General features: G+C 38.8%; 1 pseudogene; it reads right to left on the bottom strand.

Annotated features, from left to right (window-relative positions):
* Positions 1 to 21917: 21917 nt before the first annotated feature.
* Positions 21918 to 21996, bottom strand: LOC136859284 (U4 spliceosomal RNA; annotated as a pseudogene).
* Between the last annotated feature and the right edge of the window lie 916 nt (positions 21997 to 22912).

Here is a 22912-nt window from a genome sequence, read left to right as displayed (position 1 = left end):
AATTGGTCTACAACTTATATTTTATAAGAAGTTTAGTCACAGGATAATACCTATTTGGTCCTCTTTTATAACCGCTGATGTTTTCTAATTAACCACATACCTTTGGCCAACATTTTTAAACATTATTTAAGGTTTTAACTTTGTGTAAACTTGTATTATCAACAAATGGGACACACACGAGGAAATAATGTGAACTGAGTAACACATTTTAGACTTCCAGTCCAACAGAACTTGTTTACAAATAGTCATTTTACCTAATCTTGTATTTGAATTTCACATCTGGTGTTTTAAGTGTCTTATTTTGTCATTATATATTATATATTATATATTATATATTTTCTGTACATTTTCTGTAATTGATGGTGGAAGAATAGAATATCTAAATATCTTTTATGTACCGGTACCATGAGTTTCTTTCAGATAAAATACCATCTCGTTGGAATGCCTACAAAGCAGCCCGTAGTGAGGCGAACAAGGTCATTGCTGTAACAAAAGCAAACCAATATGCAGACCTATATGCAAAACTTGACACACGCGAAGGCAAGCGGCACATTTACCGGCTACTTAAATCGAGGCACCGCAAAATGGAAGACATCCAACGTTTTTACGGCATCAATTACAAAACAGGTGACCTGCTGAAGCTCGAGAATGCTGTCAGAGCTAGTTTGAGAAACTTTCAACCAAGGAATTTCCCCACCCACCAATCCCAACCACCTCCCTATTGAAGGCCCAGTGAAGGAAATTGACATCACCAAAGTCCAAGCTGTTCTGAAGGAGATGAAACCAGGGAAAGCCACTGACCCTGATGATCTTCCGGCAGAGTTCTGGTACTCTCAACAGTGGGATGCGGCAATATGGCTAACACAGCTTTTCAACCAGATCACCAAAGAAGTCAAATACCATTAGACTGGTGACGGGGCATTGCTGTACCAGTCTTCAAGAAGAAGGGAAGTCCTGCCAATTGTTCTAATTATCGCTTGATCAAACTTCTGAGCCATGCGATGAAGGTCTTTGAACATATTCTCGACAAAAGGATTTGTGAGATAGCCAAACTTACAATGAACCAAGCTGGATTTGTGAAAAATTGTGGCACAACAGATGCAATCCACGCTGCACGGCTGTTAGTTGGGAAACACCGTGAAAAGAATAAGCCGCTTCATCTCGCTTTTCTGGATCTTGAAGAGGCCTTTGGTTGGGTTCCACATGACCTAATCTGGTTAGTGCTATGAGAATATAGCATTCCATAGCACCTTGTTAAGTGGGTACATATGCTCTACGTAGAACCAAGGAGTTATGTGCAAGCTGTTGCTGATGTCATGTTGGTTGCTGAGAATAAACTTGAACTGCAGGTGCAATATGGCCTGTGCCTCGACAAAAAGAAGACAGAATAAATGACATTAGATCCTGAGAAGTTGGAAACGTCCACGTTAATGGTAAAGATCTACCACAAGTAGAGAAATTTAAATATCTTGGCTCCACAATCTCTGACGATGGCCGACTTACTGACGAGATCAATACAAGGATACACGCAGCCTAACCGAAGTGGCAAATAACAACGGGCGTCACCTGTGACCATCAGATGAAGGACCATCTGAAATCTAAGATCTACCGAACTGTTATTCATCCTGCTGCTCTCTACGGCACCGAGTGTCGGCCAGCTACAAAGGAGGTAGAACATCGACTAAGCATCATGAATTTAAAGTTAAAAACTTAATGGTTGGTCTGTATTGAACTAAAAATTACAATAAGATAAGGTAAATTTCAGGGTTCCACCTTTTCAATACAATACAATTATATTGTGCAATATATCATAACTAGTTTAATATGGTACCGGTTTCGACACTATGCTTGCGTCATCAGCCGATCATTAAAAAGAGCATGATGATGAAGCTTGTTGTTTAAAGGGGCCTAACATCTAAGCTCATCGGCCCCTAAAAAGAGCAAAAGAACAAAATATACAAGGCAATATTCACACACATGACACACAAATAACAAGTGTAACACTTAAAAGTAAGATAGTCCTTGACGAAAAATCCACTCATCGAACTGAGAAGCCTTAGTCTTATATATTAAAAAAAAGGGCTTTCACCTTGATAGCTTCCCAATGCTCGACATAGCACAACACTAAAAACTTTAAAGCTGCTCTTATACATCAATTATATATAAAGGTTGTTTCTGTATTTAGAGATCCATTTTACTATGTCACAACAAGACAACTACTTCAAGATTATAATGTGTATATTCAAGATTTTAAACACATACCCAATTAAGACTCAGCATTAAAGCTTGGCTTTCATCCTCACATCAAGATTAATCAAGACTATCACGTCAATACGTTACAACAAGAAGAATCATGTTTTTTAAACTTTAATAAGTTACAAGTAACAGACATGAAAGTAATGAGAATTATTGCTGGTATGAATAGATGGGAACAATTGCAGGAGGGTACTTGGAATGAGGAGATAAAGAATTATTTAGGAATGAACTTGATGGATGAAGCTGTACGCATAAACTGGTTTCGGAGGTGGGGTCATGTGAGGCGAATGGAGGAGGATAGGTTACCTAGGAGAATAATGGACTCTGTTATGGAGGGTAAGAGAAGTAGAGGGAGACCTAGATGACGATGGTTAGACTCAGTTTCTAATGATTTAAAGATAAGAGGTGTAGAACTAAATGAGGCCACAGCACTAGTTGCAAATAGAGGATTGTGGTGACATTTAGTAAATTCACAGAGGCTTGCAGACTGAATGTTGAAAGGCATAACAGTCTATAATGATAATGTATGTATGTATGTATGTATGTATGTATGTATGTATGTATGTATGTATGTATGTATGTATGTATGTATGTTGCTCCTTTTAATGATCGGCTGATGATGACACAAACATAGTGTCAAAACCGGTACCATATTAAACAAGTTTTGATACATTCAACAATATAATTGTATTGTATTGAAAAGGTGGAACCCTGAAATTTACCTTATCTTATTGTAAGCATCATGGAGACGAAGATGCTTAGGTGGACAGCTGGCATCACTAGACTGGATCATATTTCAATGATAATGTTAGGAAATGTTTTGGTGTTGCACCAATCCAGCAGAAAATGCAGGAAAACCGTCTGCGCTGGTTTGGGCACGTGTTGCATGCAGAAGACAAAGTCAGTGTATACATTGGAAGTCGCTGGGAAGAGGCCCAAGTGACGACCAAGACAGTGATGGACTGATATAGTGCACAACGACCTGAAAGCTGTAAGAATACATCCAGACATGGCATGAGACCGAATTAAATGGAGACAATGAATCCACACAGCAGACCCTGCCACTAGGTAAGACAAACTCTAAATTAGAAGAAGAAGAAGAACTTTTATGTCTTGTAATAATGTATATGGTAAGGGATTTTAATGATTGTACATACATTGTATAACTTGGTGATGTTTAGAATTATGAGGCTGAGGATGACCCTTGGTTGGGTTGAAACCTTTCCCTTGAATAGTGAAATGATTTAAAATCTCTTTGTCATTTTACTGGATACTCTAATACCTATTTTCATAATGTGAAAGCTAACAAACACTTTTAGAAGAAATTATTTTAAAATAGTTACATCTATTCAGATGGTCATTGACAAAGCAGAGCACACTCAGCACAATATAGCAGTGCAGCTTGCTCAGGAAGAGAGTCACACCATTCATAATCGGGAAGTTACAGAAATTCACAATCGACGAATACAGAAGTTACCTGAAATTAAACTACCCCAATTCAATGGAGAACTCACTAAGTGGCTCTTATTTAAGAATAGTTTGAAGCAACCATTCATAATGACAGGCAACTAACGAACGTCCAAAAGCAACAATATTCGATAGGCATGCTTCGGGTTGAAGCATGAAACGTGATACAAGGATTTATGATTTCAGAGGAAAATTACATAAATACTTGGAATTTGCTCATACAGATGTTGTTGTTGTTGTTATTGTTATCGTTGTTGTTTGAGTCATTAGTCCATAGACTAGTTTGATGCAGTTCTCCATGTCACTCTATCCTGTGCTAACCTTTTCATTTCATAACTGCCACATCCTACATCTGCTCTAATCTGCATGTTACATTCATACCTTGGTCTACCCCTACTGTTATTACCTCCTACACCACCCCTTACAATCATATGGAGATCTTTGAGATGTGTTTAGAAGTGTTATTCAAGTTTTCCACAGTGTCAAAGAAGAATATTTATCCAAATCTCTGAGACAGCTCCATTTCCACATCCAAACTCACATTCATCATCGTCGTCATCATCATCATCATCATCATCATCATCATCCTGAACCATCTCCAGTTTCCCAGGTGTAGTGAATAAGAGCTCTCCATTTACTTGTGTCCATGTAGATGTCTTCTTTCATAACCAGCTGCAAATCTAGACCTGGCCTAGCTAAATCATTTCTAATCTGATCGATCCATCTCTTCCTTGGTCGACTTCTTGAAGTTTTGCCTTCGAGTTCCTTCTCAAACCACACTCCAGCTGTTCTTTGTGGGTTCATTCTTATGAGATGACCAACATTTCAGCCTGGATTTAACACAGACCTCACTAAGAGGTTATTTCATTTGGGCAAGATGGCATCTCTCATAGTTCCTTATTTTTCCCCTCCACGTTTTCTGAATTATAGTTTTATAGTTCTTAAGAACTTAATTTCTATTACTTGTAGTTTGCTGATATTTCTGTTGGTATGGATGCAGGTTTATAGACTCTATGTGGTAATTGGTATGAAGAAGTTCCTGTAGAGTATTAATTTTGATCTTAAAGGAAATTGCTTATCCCAAGTACGTTTTCTCACAAGATGATAAAAGTGAGCTTCATTCTGTACTCTACTAGTGATTTCTGAAGATGGTCAGCTATCTGTTATTACTATATATCCAAGATAATGGAACTGATGTTTTAATTTTGATCCATCTAGAATGATGTTAGTCAAGATGATCTGTTGACTGTCAGGCAACATTGTCACTTTGGACTTGTTTACCTTGAGACCAAATTGCTTGAATATAGCATTCCAGTCATTCAGCTTCTATTCTACTTCAGCCTCACTATCACCTTATATCACCATTTATGTCAAGTGCAAGAGCGTTAAACTCAGAGTTGTTGTTGAGTTTCTTAACACTTTTCCTTATTTCATCCATTACAATTATGAATAAAAGTCATGATAGTGCACTACCTTGCTGTACACCCTGCCCAGTCTCAAACCACCCTGAATATCCATCCCCTATTTGAATACAACTCTGGAAAGTTTCATACAGAACAGCATTTTGACTTTATTAATTAAAGTACATGGCACAGATCTATTCTCAAGGCATTATCAGATTTTTTGTCTACTCTCAATATCTAGGAAAATGAAGATGACATCTGTTCCTTTTTCCCAGTGCTTCTCCATTCCTTTATAGTTGTTTTTCTTGCTTCTCACAACTTGATATAAGAGTTTCTTGTTTTCCTTGATCTCCTCTTCCAGTTTCTGTGCGAATTCAGTTCAGATTTTCTCTCTCTTATTAGAAATGACATTTTTCACTTTAAGCTTCAGGTCTCAGTACAGTTCTTCTAATGTCCCTTCATTCCTTGACACACCTTTCTGACGTTCTTTAACTTTCAGTTTCCTCATTTCATTTCTCTCCTTTATTGCTCTTCAGAGATTTTCATTCCACCATGGGGATTTTTTCTCCCTTACTCAGCTACTTGTTTTGCCAACAATATTTACTGCAGTGTCCACCAGGGTTTTCTAAAAGCCAAGCTATTCTTCTTCATCTGTTACCACTTCACATTTCGGTAGTTTGTCTCTAACTCTCATCTTATCTACTTTTCCAAATTCTCCAAACTTTTACCTTGGATTTATGCTTGGTATTTTTTCCTTTTTTTTTTTTACCATGATGTTTCCTAAAGTGGCTACTAGTAACCTGTGGTCATTACTAGACTTTATCCTGGCAGCACTTTCACATCTCTAATAAATGTTCCAGCTTCTTTGTTTGCAATGACATAGTCAGTAAGAGATTTCTGCTCTCCATTCCAGCTGTACTTTGTGACCTTATGGCTCAACTGCTTTTTGAGCCAGGTATTCTTGTCTTCTTCTTTTATTGAGATTGGCCAGCTGTGGACCACGTAGATAACTCCTCATGATTTAAATTTACTTTGGCGCCAGTACTCCTTCATCCTCCTGCTTGCTGCTTCTTTCCTTTCAGCCATCCATTGTTGTTTCTTCTTGGTCACTGTTTCTGGCTCTAGGAAACCCTTAAATGTGTGTAACTTTTTCTGAAGGTGGTTCTATTGTGGATGTCTTGATGTGTGATGTTCATTTCTTACAAAACCTTCTTTGTGTTAACAAACCATTTTTCATAAGAGCTGCCTTTCCTGTTGGGCTTATTGAAGTGGTTAAAGATTTTCTTAGCAAGTCTATCATCAGGCATTGTTGAGATACCAGGTGTTCTTGATTATTAGGTTGTTTTTTATATTTTTTATACAGAAGTCCAGGAGACATTCAGCCTCAAGGTTCCCATTTCCATATCCATGAGGTCTGATCACTGCCTCATATCCTGTCCTTACAGTTCCCACTTGAGCATTCAGGTCTTTCACAACAAGAATATTGTTTTGTTCAACATTGTCCTCTAATTCTTGAAGAAAGTCATCTTTCTCTTCTTTACTACACCCAGTCTGTGGAGCATAAACTTGAACAATGGTCAGGGTGTTTTTGTAGATTTTCTGATGTAGCTTAATACTTTGTTCCTTAACATATTCTATATCGGCCACAGCATCAATGTTCTTGATGATTATGAATGCCACACCATTCCTTGTTTCATTCTTATTTCCATACAGTACCTTGTACCCTTTCCACAGCAATTTATTTTCTTTCCCTTACCATTTTTTTTTTTTTTTTTTTCCCCGCTCAGTCCAAGGACCTCACTCTTTCTTCTTTCCATGAGATCTAAAAGCTCCTCACATTTAGCAGTCAGGGTTACATTATTTAACATTGCTATTTCAAATTTTTTTCCTGTCTGTGAATTTTATTCTTTGAATAACTCCATTTAACTTCAGTCTTATCACTGAGGCTCATTTTACTATTGAAAGTGATTTGGCAAAAAAAATTCTCCCCTTACTGGCTTGCTGGGCCTAACACAAGGTGAGGTTCTTCTGCCAGGGTTAAAGTCTTTGATAGTCCTCTATCCAATCTGCAAGGCAGCAGCATTGTGATAAATTTGTGTGTCATTTCCTACACACAGATTTCATCATACCTGCTAAGGGAGAACTCCGCCACCCACAGCTGTTGGTTCTCCCTTAGTTTGCCTGGTTTGGTACTGGCCGCCAGACCCTCAGCCAGAGAGTTACAGGTAGTACCGTCTACTGTCACATACAGTAGCAGGATGATCCTGACCCAACCCATGATCAAATTGGCTCACTAAAAACAATGGAGCAGCCCGTGCAGCTTTGGGACACTTTAATTATTTATTTCAAAAGAAGAATTTAGATTTTGTAGAGCAAAGGGATTGGCAGGCAAGAGTGAAAGTGTGTAATATGGAGGACATGCCCACTCTGAGGGTTTTTTTGAAGTTTCTGACTGAGTGCTCTTAGTCACATATATTGCAACAAAATGAAAACAAGACATTACATATGAAGCTAAATACGAAAGATAAAGGAAAGGCAATAAAGTTGTTATGAGGCAACATAATCAAGCTATCATCTGAGTGGTAAAAGTCATCCAGTTTTTAACTGTGAGGAATTTCTCAAAAGACCCCCTGTAGAAAGAAGGGATATTCTTATAGAAAACAGACAGTGTCTCAATTGTCTAAAGTCAGGGCACATTGCAAAAAATTTTAAGAGGTCTAAGTTCATGAAGTATGGTCACTCCTACAATACCCTTTTACATCAAGAGAATGACAGTAACAGCAAGGGAAGGGGGTGAGGAACAAAGTAACACAAGTGTGAAGAACTGTGTTGAGCATCAAATTTCACCTGCCCTACCTAGCATAAACTTTGGTAAAAGTACATTACAGATTTTATTTTACATGTTATGAGTCTCATAATGATAGCTGTATTGGAGTACAGAATGAAAAAGTTTCAAACAAATTTATTAAAAACCACCATTCCAATACTTTACAAAGAAACAAATATTACATATGTGTTAAAATGGGACATGTTTTGCTTAGGCTTTGTAAGCATCTTCAGCCATACTTAACCTAAAGCTGAGTCAGTGCCCTAAACTGGGCTCCTCTTTAAGGTAAAATGAATGCTTTAATACAAGATAAAACAGTCATAAAAATCTAGTCTATGGAGAAAGCGATGCATAAATGCAACTAAAATTCAGTGATGAACTTGCCATAGTATTATATGTACATGGAATGAATACTAGTGTTTGTCTAAAAATGTACAAGTTGATTATTTGTAGAACGAGACATAGTCATAATGATCGGATATATATTTGGGTTGTACAGATTATTTGATATTAATGAAGCATGGATCAATTAAAATATCAAAAAATAAATCTTCGAACGTTGTTGATTGAGAATCAGGTACGTAGAATTACAGTAGAGTTGTTAACTCCAAGTGGTTGCGTGATAAGGTCAAAAGGCTCTTGAAGCATCAGTATAGAAGTGTTGTGTCTCCTTCTAGAATAATCTTTGTAATAGATTGTAGTCGTGAGCTGTTTAACGTAGTTTCAACAAATAGGGTGTTCAATAAAGCCTTAGATGTGGGATTTAAATTTAGCAAGGGCTAAGGATAAATTTATATTCCAAATTTACAGGAAACCTTTGTCCACTCCGTTGACTATAAAGAATGATTCCTTGCATCTACATTCTCATAAGCAGGCGACTTTTTACAGTTTAATTCACAGGGCTCTAAAAATCCCACTTTCTAATGCTAACAGAAATAAAGAATTTGGTTACATTAAAGATTTAGCTGAACTCAATGGCTACAAACCAGATATGGACAATAAAATTATAGGTAAAATCAAACTAAAAGCCGCTTCAAAACTAACTCCCGAAAAAACCGAAAAAAAGAAGTTTTGCTGCTTTTACCTTTACTAACCTGGCTGTATACCATATAACCAATCTGCTAAAGAAATATGATGTCAAAATCGTGTATAAAACTCATAACATGAATCGTGATATATTTTTAACTCCAGTACCATAAATTCAATACACAATAAATATTCGAATTCCAGAATTTATAGACTCAAATGCGCCCAATGTAACTTTACGTACATAGGACAAACCGGATGCAGTTTCAAAACTAGATATTTGGAACATTACAGTGCTTCAAAACATAGAAAATATTCCGCTATGAGCAATCATATAAAGGATACCAACCATAACTTTACCACGATTGAACAAGACCTTCATATTATAAAACACGTCAACAAGAGTAAAGTGATGACCGAGTTTGAAAACGCTTACATTTTTCTAGACCAGCATTCATCATCATCATCATCATCATCATTTCCCTTTATCCAGCTGTAGCCGGGTAGGGGCAAATATGGTTCCTCTCCACTTTCTTCGGTCTTTCCACCACTCCTCCTCCAACACTGTGTCCCAGTCCAGGTTTCTTTCTATAATGCCTAGACCAGCATTATAACATTAATAGTAATCTAAATGATGTTCTTGACACAAATAGCCCATTCATTGAACAAATCCCTAAATTACTCATAGCCTTCAACATAAATACAAATAATTTCATGAAAATATTTAATTATAAACACGTCAGCAATTTCCCTAATGAAATAGTAGCCACTCCCAAGTCACCGATTCATGCCACACGCCCTCCACCTACTCCTAATGTCCTCAATGCTCTGCCTATCTCCCCTCTCCCGACTCATTCTCCGCCTTCACAGACACACCCCTACAATACACGTAGCAGTAGAATAACAACTGCCAGATCATCTCAAACAACTAACAAGGCTAGTCACCTCTCTGTCAACACTAAGGGTAAGCATTGTTAAACTTCCACTCATTAATAGAATGTTCTCTATATTTCAAAACTTACATTTATTTTCTTACACATTTCAGTTTTCAACACACGCTACATTGCGAATTCTCCCACATCTAAGGCTTTATTGAACACCGTATTTGTTGAATCTACGCTAAACAGCTCACAACTACAATCTATTACAAGGATTATTCTAGAATGAGACACAACACTTCTATACTTATGCTTCAAGTGCCTTTTGAACTTATCACGCAACCACTTGGAGTTAACAACTCTACTGTAATTCTATGTACCTGATTCTCAATCAACAACGTTCGAAGATTTATTTTTCGATATTTTAATTAATCCACGCTTCATTAATATAAAATAATCTGTACAATCCAAATGTACATCATATCATTATGACTATGTCTCGTTCTACAAATAACCAACTTGTACTTTTTTAGACAAACACTAGTATTCATTCCATATACATATAATACTATGGCAAGTTCATTATTGAATTTTAGTTGCATTTAAGCATCGCTTTCTCCACAGACTAGATTTTTATGACTGTTTTATCTTGTATTAAAGCATGCATTATACCTTAATGAGGAACCCAGTTCAGGGCCCTGACTCAGCTTTAGGTTAAGTATGGCTGAAGATGCTTACAAAGCCTAAGCGGAACATGTCCCATTTTAACATATATGTAATATTTGCATCTTAAACTTAAAGACTGTAAAGTATTGGAATGGTGATTTCTTAATAAATTTGTTTGAAACTTTTACAGATTTAATTGTCAAAAGCACTAATTTATGCAGAAAATGCTTAAGGAAGAAAGAAAACATGTCGAAGTTGAGCCCTTTTAGATCCTGGTTTGCATTCAAATTTGATTGCAAAGGATCTATTCAAAAGGCTAGAGTTACCAAATACCAAGTGAAGTATTCAGATCAGTGGAGTTGACTGCTCTAGAGAAGAATCAAGAAAATTCTTTCACATGCATTTTACTTCAAGGAATTACAAATTTGAAACAGAAGCAGAATTTCTGGTATTGCCATCTATTACAGCCTCAATTGGAGATTAGTAGGGAGAAAGTCATTTTTCCAGGCCACATTCATCTGGCTGATCCAACATTCAACAAGCCTGAATATATCAAAATACTTATCGGCACAGAACTTCATTGCAAAATAGTGATCTGTCAACCCAGGAATATCGTTGATGGAAAGCCAGCTTTACAAAATACTTGTTTTGGGTAGATCATTGGAGGCGAGGTAAGTGAAATTTCACAAGAACAAACTACATGCCTGAAGTTCACCAGTGAACAGATAGCATTAACAGATCGAAAAATTCTGGAAAGAGGAATCTGTTGACAGTTATGCACTACACAAACAAAGAAAATTTATGTGAAAGGCAGTTCTCGGACACTGTCTCAAGAAATGAAACAGGACTGTCAACCAGAAGCCGTTCTTGAAGAATCAGAAGAACATGTAAGAAAGAAACTGTGGAAGAGACTTTCCAAACAAGCAGAACTCAGGGCCACATATGTAGACTTCATGAATGAGTATCGTATGCTTGAATACATGACTTTGCTCAAGGAAGACAAAACACAGGGAGTAATGAATTCATACTTCATACACCATTAAGCAGTTTTACATCCTGAAAGCGACACTACCAAAGTCAGAGTTGTGTTTGATGCCTTGGCAAAAATGTCACCCAGCACATCACCCAATGATAAACTCATGATTGGACCTAATATGTAGAGGGATCTCTTCCGTTTCATTCTCAGGTTTTGCAGCCATTAATACGTCATAACAGCTGTTGTAAAAAAAGTTTATCCTTATATACACTGTAGACCGAGATCTGCAACAGATTTTGTGGAAAGTATATCTTCAACATCTGTAAAGATATACCAGCTTAACACAGTACAATACAGCACAGCATCAGCACCATAGCATGCAATGAGGTGCCACAATGAACTAGCTAATCTTTACGAGAACAATTTTTCAGCAGTTACTTGGACTATCTGTGATGACTTCTACATGGATGATTGCCTGAGTGGAGGAAACACACTGGAAGATGTGATTTGTTTATGAAGAGAGCTATGAAGTACAGGGTTATTCAAAATTAGTTACCTGAAAGTATTAATGAATAATTTCAAGACTACTGATATTAAATTTATTCAGGTGTTTGTCAAACCTCATGCCATATCATCAAATTTTAGGCCTAGCCAACAGACTTCGCTCCATGCATTCTCCTTGCTCATCTGGTAGGAAATGCGAAGCAGCCACCATGGAGGTGTACAATGGCACGGAGAGCAGACCATGTTGTCTGTGATTTCATGAAACAAAATCACACATTACCGTACAAAGAAGTTTCAGAGCAGAGTATCCAAAAGCTCTGCGATAGGTGAAAACTATCAAAGCATGATATGATTGATTCATGGAAACAGGTTGTGTGGCACACCGAGAGAAATGACAGAGATGCCCTTGTGTAGCAGACTACATTGTGGATGCAGTGAGAGGAATGTATGCATAAAGTCCAAAGAAGTGACAAGCATAAACACACCATTGTACACCTCCATAGTGGCTGTGTCACGTTTCCTGCCAGATGAGTGAGGAGAGTGCATAGAGCAGTCTGTTGGCTAGGCCTAAAACTTGATGACATGGAATGAGGTTTGACAAACATCTGAATAAAATTTGATCAGAAGTTTAGAAATTATTAATTGAAACCTTCAGGTACCTAATTTGGAATAACCCTGTGTATTAATGAATGGAAGTATGCAATTATGCAAATGGAGGTCCAACAACAAACAGATTCAGACAGATTTAGAGAAAGAGAGCAACAAGGGAACTTTGTTGGTTCTAGACAAACAAGAAGCTAGCAAGACTTTTGGACTACTCTGGGATTCAGCTAAAGACTGTTTTCATATTCACACTGAGTTGCCAAAGCAGACACCAAAATCTAAAAGAGAGGTTGCATAAAAAATTGCACAGGTTTTTGATCCTTTGGGCTCATCAGTCCAGTGCTGTTCAAAGAAAAAACAATTTTTAAAAGTTTATGGACAGAAGGACTAGTAGAATGGGATGAATCATTGTTTCCAGAGTACCTCCAGATTTGAAATTATTATTACTTATCATTAGAACAACTAAATGAAATTAAAATTATGAGAAACTTGAATACTCAAAACAGCAAGAAAAACTTTTGATTTATTTGGATTCAGTGATGCTTCTAAAAATGATTTAGGGTGCTTTAAGCTAGATTTTGTTGGTTTTATTGCGCCTATAAATGCCTATTTCAGGGGTTTGTGCCTATTTGGAGTATAATTGCCTATTTGATGCCCTTTGAATCTATTTTAAACAAGCCGATTTTCTTGCAGTGCATTATATTGTAACTTATGTGCTCGACAGTATTATCTTCTCATTTCTCAATATCTGTTTACCCCAGGAACAAAAAGGAATTTTTGGAAGTAATAAGAAATAGTTCTTGAGAAATTTCCATCAGGAGAAACAAGGAACAATTTGACCTCGAACCCTTCAACCCCTCCAACCTTTTAAGATATGCGAGAACCAATCAACGTCCAACCCTCATACCTCCTTCTCGATGTGAACTGTTGTACGCGTACGCTTTACCTTCAGAACGTGTTGTGATTTACTGTAAAGAAGAAGTGTGTCTGTGGCAACGCCCAAAGAAAAATTACCGGGCGAGTTGGCTGTGCGCTTAGGGGTGCGCAGCTGTGAGCTTGCATCCGGGAGATAGTGGATTCGAACCCCACTGTCGGCAGCTCTGAAGATGGTTTTCCGGGTTCCCCATTTTTACACCTTAATTAAGGCCACGGTCGCTTCCTTTCTACTCCTAGGCCTTTTCCATCCCATCGTCCCCATACGACCTACCTGAGTCGGCGTGACGTAAAAAAATGTAATTGCAAAGAAAAATCGTCTAAGTCCTACTGGCTGAAGCGGTGGATCACAGGGGATCCCAATTTCACTACGGATGGAAAGGTAGTCTGCCAAGCTTGCTGTAAGGAGGTAAGTTTGTTTGTTCCGTTTATCTTTTTTTGTGACTGAACTACGATCGCATTTAATTGTAGCATTTATAGGCCTATTAATTTACGTATTGTGGAATGTTGTTTTGTTGCAATGCTGTATTAGTCGTGAACTTTCAATAATTTATATGCCCGCCCGCATTGGCAGATCTGCCTTACAAGGGCTGCATTTGGCTAGAAATAGCCATACCAAATTATAATAATTTATATTGCTAAAATGTAAATAATCATTTAATTACTGAATGAGGAGTTAGAACACCGGTGGTCTCTTGTCACAGATTGGATGAAAATTAAAAATCGGTATTTTGAACTCTGATTCAATTCCCATGAAAATAGAGATTTGCAACTGAAATATTTTCTTTCTTTTTTTCTTTCTTTATTAATCTGTTTACCCTCCAGGGTAGGTTTTTCCCTCGGACTCAGTGAAGGATCCCACCTCTACCGTCTCAAGGGCAGTGTCCTGGAGTGTGAGACTTTGGGTCGGGTGGTACAACTGGGGAGGACAGACAGCCTCACCTTCTATGCTGAACAGGGGCCTTGTGAAGGCAAGGGAAGATTGGAAAGGACAGGCAAAGAAGGGGGGAGGAAGTGGCCGCGTCTTTAAGTTAGGTACCATCCCGGCATTTTCCTGGAGGAGAAGTGGGAAACCACAGAAAACCACTTCGAGGATGGCTGAGGTGGGAATTGAACCCACCTATACTCAGTTGACCTCCAAAGCTGAGTGGATCCCGTTCCAGCCCTCGTGCCACTTTTCAAATTTCGTGGCAGAGCCGGGAATCGAACCCGGTGATGATGATGATGATGATGATGATGATGATGATGATGATGCTTGTTGATTAAAGGGGCCCAACATCGAGGTCATCGGCCTCTAATGGCATGAAATGAAATGAAAAACAAAAAGGTCAAAATCATTCACTGACCAAAATAAAAATATGTCATGAAGAATGAATGGATGGACACGAACCCCCCAAAAAACAAAAAAACATAAACCAGTGGATCCGACACAAAAAAGACCATAAATAATAGTATTACTGACCAAGGGACCCCTTATAAAGCACAATCCTGAATCGAGGATGCTTGATGTCTAAAGGGGTCCAAAAACCAGGTCAAAGGCTCCTCCGAATGGTACTTATTGCTAGTAAAGTAGAACCATGGTATTTGTCATGTTGGGGTACTAATCAAAAGTAGCGAAGACTCACGGTGTTCCACACATGATGGTACTACTCACATGTATTGTTCGTCGTACAGGTAACGCAGACCTATGGTGTTTCTGACACAGTGGCACCACTCATAGCCAACACAAACCGATGATGTTCCTCACCTAGGTGTACTAGTCACGGGTGCCTGTATTCCTAGTGTTCCTCACATAGTGGGTACTAATCACAGGCAACGCAGACCCATGGTGTCGCTCATATAGTGGTACAACTCACAGGCAATGCCCAGACCCGCGGTGTGCTCACATGGGTACGACTTACAGGTACTGGAAACCCACAGGAGAACCAACTCATTGCTGCTACTAATCATAAACCTGTTTCGTACCTAATATAGTGGTACTACTCGCAAGTACAGGCAACCCATGGTGTTCCCCGCGTGATGGTAGTTTCATGGTTCTAATTCAATCATTCCTTGGTCGCCCCTTTTAGTCGCCTCTCACGACACGCAGGGGATAACATGGGTGTATTTTTTGCCTGCGTGCCCCACCCACAGGGGGTAGAGAGAGAGAAAAATGAAGGAGAAAGAAGGATCTGTCGCTGCGAAAAATGAAGTAATGGATGATGAAAGGCAAGGGCCACGAAGGGCATGAAAATGAAAGACTCCCTAGGTTTCGAATGCTCTAACACTGTTGGGGTCGGAAAGGAACAAGAGTTGACCAAGGGAGGTCAGAAAGGATAGAGGAAAGTGAGGAGCCTGGCACAAGTAAGTTGAAGCAATGCCAAAACTCAGCTAAGGGCCCCGTGGTCGCCAACCCACACTCCCAAGTTGAGAGCCCCTTGCACCCCTTGTAGTCGCCTCTTACGACAGGCAGGGAATACCGCGGATGTATTCTACATGTGCGTCCCCCACCCGACGGGGGTAATCGAACCTGGGCCTTTGTGGGTGGCAGCTAATCTTGCTAACTACTACACCACAGAAGCGGACTACAACTGAAATGTAATTTTAAAAAATTATGAGTAACTTTCACCAGCACTATGTGTAGGCTCTAGTGAACTCTATTACGCTTCTGCTAAGCCTTCGCGAAACATAGGTTGAAGATTCAATGTGGTGCAACTAGGACAATGTTGCAGAGGCTAGACATACAAGATGGCATGGCTTGCACGATGTCACAGCGTGTTTAACAAGGCTGCAAAGACTATCTTTACAAGACTAGGCCAGTGGAAAGACCGTTGGCCTGGATTGGTGAGGTCCGGTTCGTAACCGTTGTGCTAGTGGGGGCGGGGGGCAAGCAAAGAGTCTGGGGTGCATAAGCTCTAGCATCCCATTTATAGTCTTGCTAAATTGTGACAAAAAGTAAGTGTATGGGCACATGCCACGACAATTTCAAATCATGCAGATTTTTTAATTTTCAACAAGGGTGGCAGCCTTGTGAGCAAACATGATGCAGGATCTATTGCAGGCGACAGAAAATAGTCTTCATGACAGCTGACCAGGCTGACCAAACCCGGTGAATAGCAACATTTAAAATGTTCGCAAATCTGAGATTTATAGTGCCTCCATTTTAATTCTTCTATGTAAGTAAGGATACTGCTAGGGGCAGCTTGGTGAGTTTCTGGCAAGCATATAGGAAGGATCTCGCCTCTACGCTACTCAGGTATCGTTTCACGTCATTTTTATTATTTTTTTACTCAGTGAACTCGATAGGAAACTGCCAGATTATAACTGAACATTTTTAGGACATATTTCCATGTAAATTATGAAATCTCTTGTTCCTACTACAAAGTTTTGTACTTCTAGAAACATCACCTCTAATAGTCTTTCTCTTTTTTCAATGAAACCAATGCATGTTTATACTGTCCGACTCGTTGGCTGAATGGTCAGCGTACTGGCCTTCATTTCACAGGGTCCCAGGTTCGATTTCCGGCTGGGTCGGGGAATTTAACCTTAATTGGTTAATTCCAATGGCTCTGGGGCTGAATGTGTGTGTGTGGCGTTTTCAGCATTAGACATCGTCCTAGGTAGGACCCTCATTTTCAGAGACATGCAGGTCACCTAATAGGCCGTCTATGAGAAAAAGACCCGCACCAGGCCTCTCTGGAGGTCATACACCATTATTGCCAATCAGCCCAGCAGTAGAAATATAAGAATATTGTAATTTAAGTCAATTTCATTATTTTTCAGATCAAATGTGAAAAGATACCTTTTTTTTTTTTAGTGGATTTACGTTGCACCGACACAGATAGGTTTTATGGTGACGATGGGATAGGAAAGGCCTAGGAGTTGGAAGGAAGCGGCCATGGCTTTAGTTAAGGTACAGCCCCATCATTTGCCTGGTGTGAAAATGGGAAACTACGAAAAACCATCTTCAGGGCTGCCGACAGTGGGATTCGAACCCACTATCTCCTGGATGCAAGCTCACAGCCGCGGGGCCTCTAACTGCATGGTCAACTTGCCCGGTGAAATATACCATATAGATCAACATAGGAATACTGCGATATATTTGACACAAGTACAGGAAGCGTTGTAATCACCGCTTTTCTACCAGTCCACTGTGAACAGCGACCAACAACAATTTTCTATAGACCTCAAACTTCGACAAGCTGCCGGAAGCAATCACTGAGTTGGAGACGAGTGGCTTTTCCCCAGGTGGAGTCATTTAGGGTTGTGGAAGAAGTCAGGAAAGGTTTTGGCCGAACCTCTGCGAAGGTAGCCGCTGTCAGCAAAAAAGTCCATAAGAGTCCTACAGCAGAATCCATGATGGAAAGCGACGGTAAATGTAGCCAGGGTGCTACGAGGTGAGGTAGATGAAGCAGTTGAACTAAAACCAGATGAAGTGGCTTCATTGAAATTTTGTCCAATCACTTCCTGTGATTTTGAAAGATTTCTCTCAGTACAAAACATTCTGTACGACAGGAGAACAAGATTGTTGCCGGAAAACACTGAAACATTGCTGGTTGTAAATTCCTTTTATAGTAATAGAGCGTGTTATTAAATTATAAGTCTTTTTTTCATGCCTATTTTACATGTTAGTGCCTATTTACATGCCTATTTTGGCTAATTTAAGAACCTATATGCCTGCCTATTTCAACTGTTTTTAGAGCCTACAATTCTCTTATCATATGTTATAAATTTCATTATATTCCATACAGACATTTGTTTGCTGTCAAAGGGTAGAACTTGTATAGTGTCTCATATAATTGGGACTAGTTTCGACCCTGTATACACTGGGTCATCTTCGGCCATGATTGGATTGGAAAAAACATATGCTTATATACCACACACAACAAATAAAACAAACTGGTATGTTTCAAATTACAAACCTAATTTTAAAACATTAATGAAGTCCAAACAACACATCTAAAATTGAAATCAAATGACACTTCAAAACTATATCTGATGAAAAGGAATACCTATTCAAGTAATGAATGTTCCCCTTCAAGAAACTGTTACCCATATTATTATTGTACAGAACATAAATTATAAACCAAGTGGCTCGCCTTTACAGATGGGGAATACCAACTCCCAGATCAACTCGGGAACATTTGGCTGCTGTAGGAGCAACGACATAGTTCGGCACCAACTGCAGCAGTGTTGGTGAGGTGATGGTACCTCATCAAGGAACACTGTTAACTACCTAGGTGATAATATAAGGAAAGATCTTCTATAGGGTAATCATACTAACAAGGTTACAGATCTCTTCACACGGTTATAAAGCATTTATTTCAGCCAACGGTCATTACAATTAAATCTAAACAATCAATACTGATCTGTATTTAAGGCAGTCGCCTAGGTGGCAGATTCCTTATCTGTTGTTTTCTAGCCTTTCCTTGAATGATTTCAAAGAAATCGGAAATTAATTGAACATCCCTCTTGGTAAATTATTCCAATCCCTAACTCCCCTTCCTATAAACAAATATTTCTCCCAATCTGTCCTCTTGAATTCCAACATTATATTCATATTGTCATCTTTCCTACTTTTAAAGACACCACTCAGACTTATTCGTCTACTAATATCAGTCCACACCATCTCTCCACTGACAGCTCGGAACTTACCGCTTATGATACAGATATTGATTCCCATAGGGAACCTGAAATATTTGTCCCGAATGAGTCAGTTTATAATGTCACATACCACTTAGTCGAGCAGTCCATCTCCTTTCTCCCAAGTCTTCCCTGCCCAAACTTTGCAACATTTTTGTAAAGCTACTCTTTTGCTGGAAATCACCCAGAACAAATCCAGCTGCATTTCTTTGGGTTTTTTCCAGTTTTTGAATGAAGTAATCCTGGGGAGAGTCCCATACACTGGAACCATACTCTAGTTGGGGTCTTACCAGAGACTTATATGCCCTCTCTTTTATATCCTTACTACAACCCCTAAACACCGTCATAACCATGTGGAGAGATCTGTACCCTTTATTTACATTCATATTTATGTGATTATCCCAATGAAAATCTTTCATTATATTAACACCTAGGTACTTACAATGATCCTCATAAGGAACATTCACCCCATCAATGCAGTAATTAAAACTGAGAGGACTTTTCCTATTTTTGAAACTCACAACCTCAGTTTTAACCCCGTTTATAAACATACCATTGCATACTGTCCATCTCACAACATTATCAAAAACATTTTGCATTTGCTCACTATTAACTTATTCATTACTTTATACAGAATAACATCATCCACTTCTTTACTCATATCATTTATATATATATATAAGAACACATAAAGGTCCAATAATAGTGCCTTCAGGAATTCCTCACTTAATTATTACAGCATCAGGAAAAGCTTCGCTTACTCTAATTATCTGATATCTACTTTCTAGAAATACAGCGCCCCATTCAGTCACTCTTATGTCTACTCCAATTGCACTCACTCTTACCAGTAGTCTCCCATGACCCACCTTATCAAATGCCTTAGACAGGTCAATCGTGATACAATCCATTTGACCTCCTGAATCCAAGATATCTGCTATATCTTGCTGAAATCCTACAAGTTGAGCTTCAGTGGAATAATATTTCTTAAACCCAAACTGCCTTCTATCCGATCAGGTATTAATTATGCAAACGTATCTAATATAATCAGAGAAATGCTTTCCCAAAGCTTACATGCAATGCATGTCATACTGACTGGCCTGCAATTTTCAGCTTTATGTCTATAACCCTTTCCTTTATAAAGAGGGGCAACTATACCAACTCTCCATTCATTTGGTATAGGTCCTTAATGCAAACAATAATCAAATAAGTATGACACATATTGTACTATATCTCAACCCATTGTCTTTATTATATCTCCATAAATCTTATCAATTCCAGCCACTCCTCTAATTTTTAACTTTTGTACCTCATTGTAAATGTCATTGGTACCATAGGTAAATTTTAATACTTCTTTAGTATTAGTCACCTCCTCTATCTGGACATTATCATTGTAACTAACAATCTTTACATATTACTGACTGAATACTTCCACCTTCTGAAGATCCTATCATACACACTCCCCTTGTTCATTAATGATTCCTGGAATGTCCTTCTTGGAACCTGTTTCTGCCTTAAAGTAGCTATACATACCTTCAATTTTTTACTAAAATTTGTATGACTGCCAATTATGCTTGCCATCGTGTTATCCTTAGCTTAATTCTTTGCTAGATTCTGTTTCCTAGTAAGTTCCTTCAATTTCTCCGTACTTCCACAGCCTTTTCTAATTCTATTTCTTTCCAGTCTGCACCTCCTTCTTAGTCTCTTTACTTCTCTGCTATAATATAGTGGGTCTGTACCATTCCTTACTATCTTTAAGGGTACAAACTTGTTTTCACATTCCTCAACAGTTGCTTGAAACCCATCCCAGAGTCTGTTTACATTTTTAATTACCATTTTCTACCGATCATTGTTACTTTTTAAATCTCCCTCATGCCTGTTTTATCAGCCATACGGTACTGCCTAATAGTCCTACTTTTAAGACCTTTCTTTCTATCACATTTATTTTTAACGACGATAAAAACAGCTTCGTGATCACTAACACCGTCAATTACTTTAGTTTCTCTATAGAGCTCATCTGGTTTTACCAGCACCATGTCCAGAATATTCTTCCCTCTATTTCGTTCCAGCACTTTCTGAATCAGACACTCTTCCCATTTTAACTTATTTGCCATTAGTTGTTCATGCTTCCTGTCATTTGCATTACCTTCCCAATTGACATTCGATAAATTGAGATCTCCTGATACAATCACTTTCCTTTCCATATCGTTTCCCACGTAGCTCACTATCTTATCAAATAATTCTGAATCAGGGTCAGCGCTACCCATTCCCAGTCTGTACACACCAAAGACATCTAGTTGCCTATTATCTTTAAAAATTAGCTTTACACCTAGAATTTTATGTATCTCATCTATAACTTTTTCATAGCTTCTTCTTTCACCAGAATGAATACTCCCCTCCTACCATTCCTATCCTATCTCTACGATACACACTCTAGTTCCATGAGAAAATTTCTACATCCTTTATATCATTTCATAGACATGATTCAACTCCTATTACAATACCTGGTAAGTATATCTCTATTAAATTACTTAATTCTATTCCTTTCTTTACAATACTTCTACAGTTCAACACTAACATTTTTATGTCATCCCAACTTAATTTCCAGATCCCTGTACCTTCATCACCGCTCCCTAGACCACCCCGTTTCCTTTAATGTATCTCCCTATAATCCTTCTAAACAAATTTCGTAACTTATACGTACCACCGTGGTTTAAGTGAATGCCATCTGAGCGCAGATCCCTATCTCCTACCCACCCACTATATAAGTTTTCGATTAGCAAAAATCGCACCTCGGATAAACCTCATTGGTTACGATATTGCCACTAGGACCTAGAAAACTCACTCCCTGTTTCCCAGATACCCACTGCACAGTCGCATTTAAATCCCCAATCACCTTCCAGTCAGTATCCGTCCTATACTGTATTCCACTGATAACATTCTCCTCTTCCTTAAACTACACCCGTTCTGTATTTACCAGATCCCACACGTCGCCAACTATGTTGGTACTTATACCTGCTTGCCTTATGTTGTTGGTACCAACATGAAACACTACCACCTTCTCCTTTCTGTCCTCTTTCTCTTCTACTTTCCTCAACATCTGCCTCAACCTAATTTCTAGATAACACTCTACCCTGGTTCCCTTTCCTCCACACACATTCACCAGATGTCTAACAATAGAATCCTCCATGACCAGAGCCTCAACCCTGCCCTCCTCATTTGATCCCCTCCCATCCTGGTCAGCCGTATCTTTTCTGACAGCTCCAAAAGCTACTTTCTCCTCCCTTCTCTCCCTCCCATGATCCTGTTACATCTGTCTTTTCCTATGCTCTACTCCACATTTCCCTTTCCTACTTTTTCCCTTCCTCCTACTTCCATACTTCCCAGCAAAAGTTCCATGTTCCTCGTCTTTCCTCTGTTGTTCTACTTGCAGTGACTCATACCGATTTCTCACAGACACCTGTCCTGAATTCTGATCCTGAATAGAGCCCTTAGCCTGAAATCTCCTTCCCTTTAAATTATTAGACCACCTGTCTTCTACAATTCCCTCTACTATCTCTCGAATACTGGATACTGGCTGCACTTAAGCGACTGCAGCTATCTCTGTCTTTGGAGAGAATCATAATTATCTCCCTCAAACTCTCCAACTCCTCCCTCATGCTCTTTAATGCCTGGCCACACCGACAGTTCCTATACTTGCACTGCTCAGCCATTCTTTGTGGAAAAATAAAAGATCTTATTCTGTGCAAAAAAA

The sequence above is a fragment of the Anabrus simplex genome, chromosome 1 (assembly GCF_040414725.1).
Source record: "Anabrus simplex isolate iqAnaSimp1 chromosome 1, ASM4041472v1, whole genome shotgun sequence".
Classification (NCBI taxonomy): domain Eukaryota; kingdom Metazoa; phylum Arthropoda; class Insecta; order Orthoptera; family Tettigoniidae; genus Anabrus; species Anabrus simplex.
Note: the sequence above shows the minus strand (reverse complement) of the source record. Positions and strands in the feature narration are given on the sequence as shown.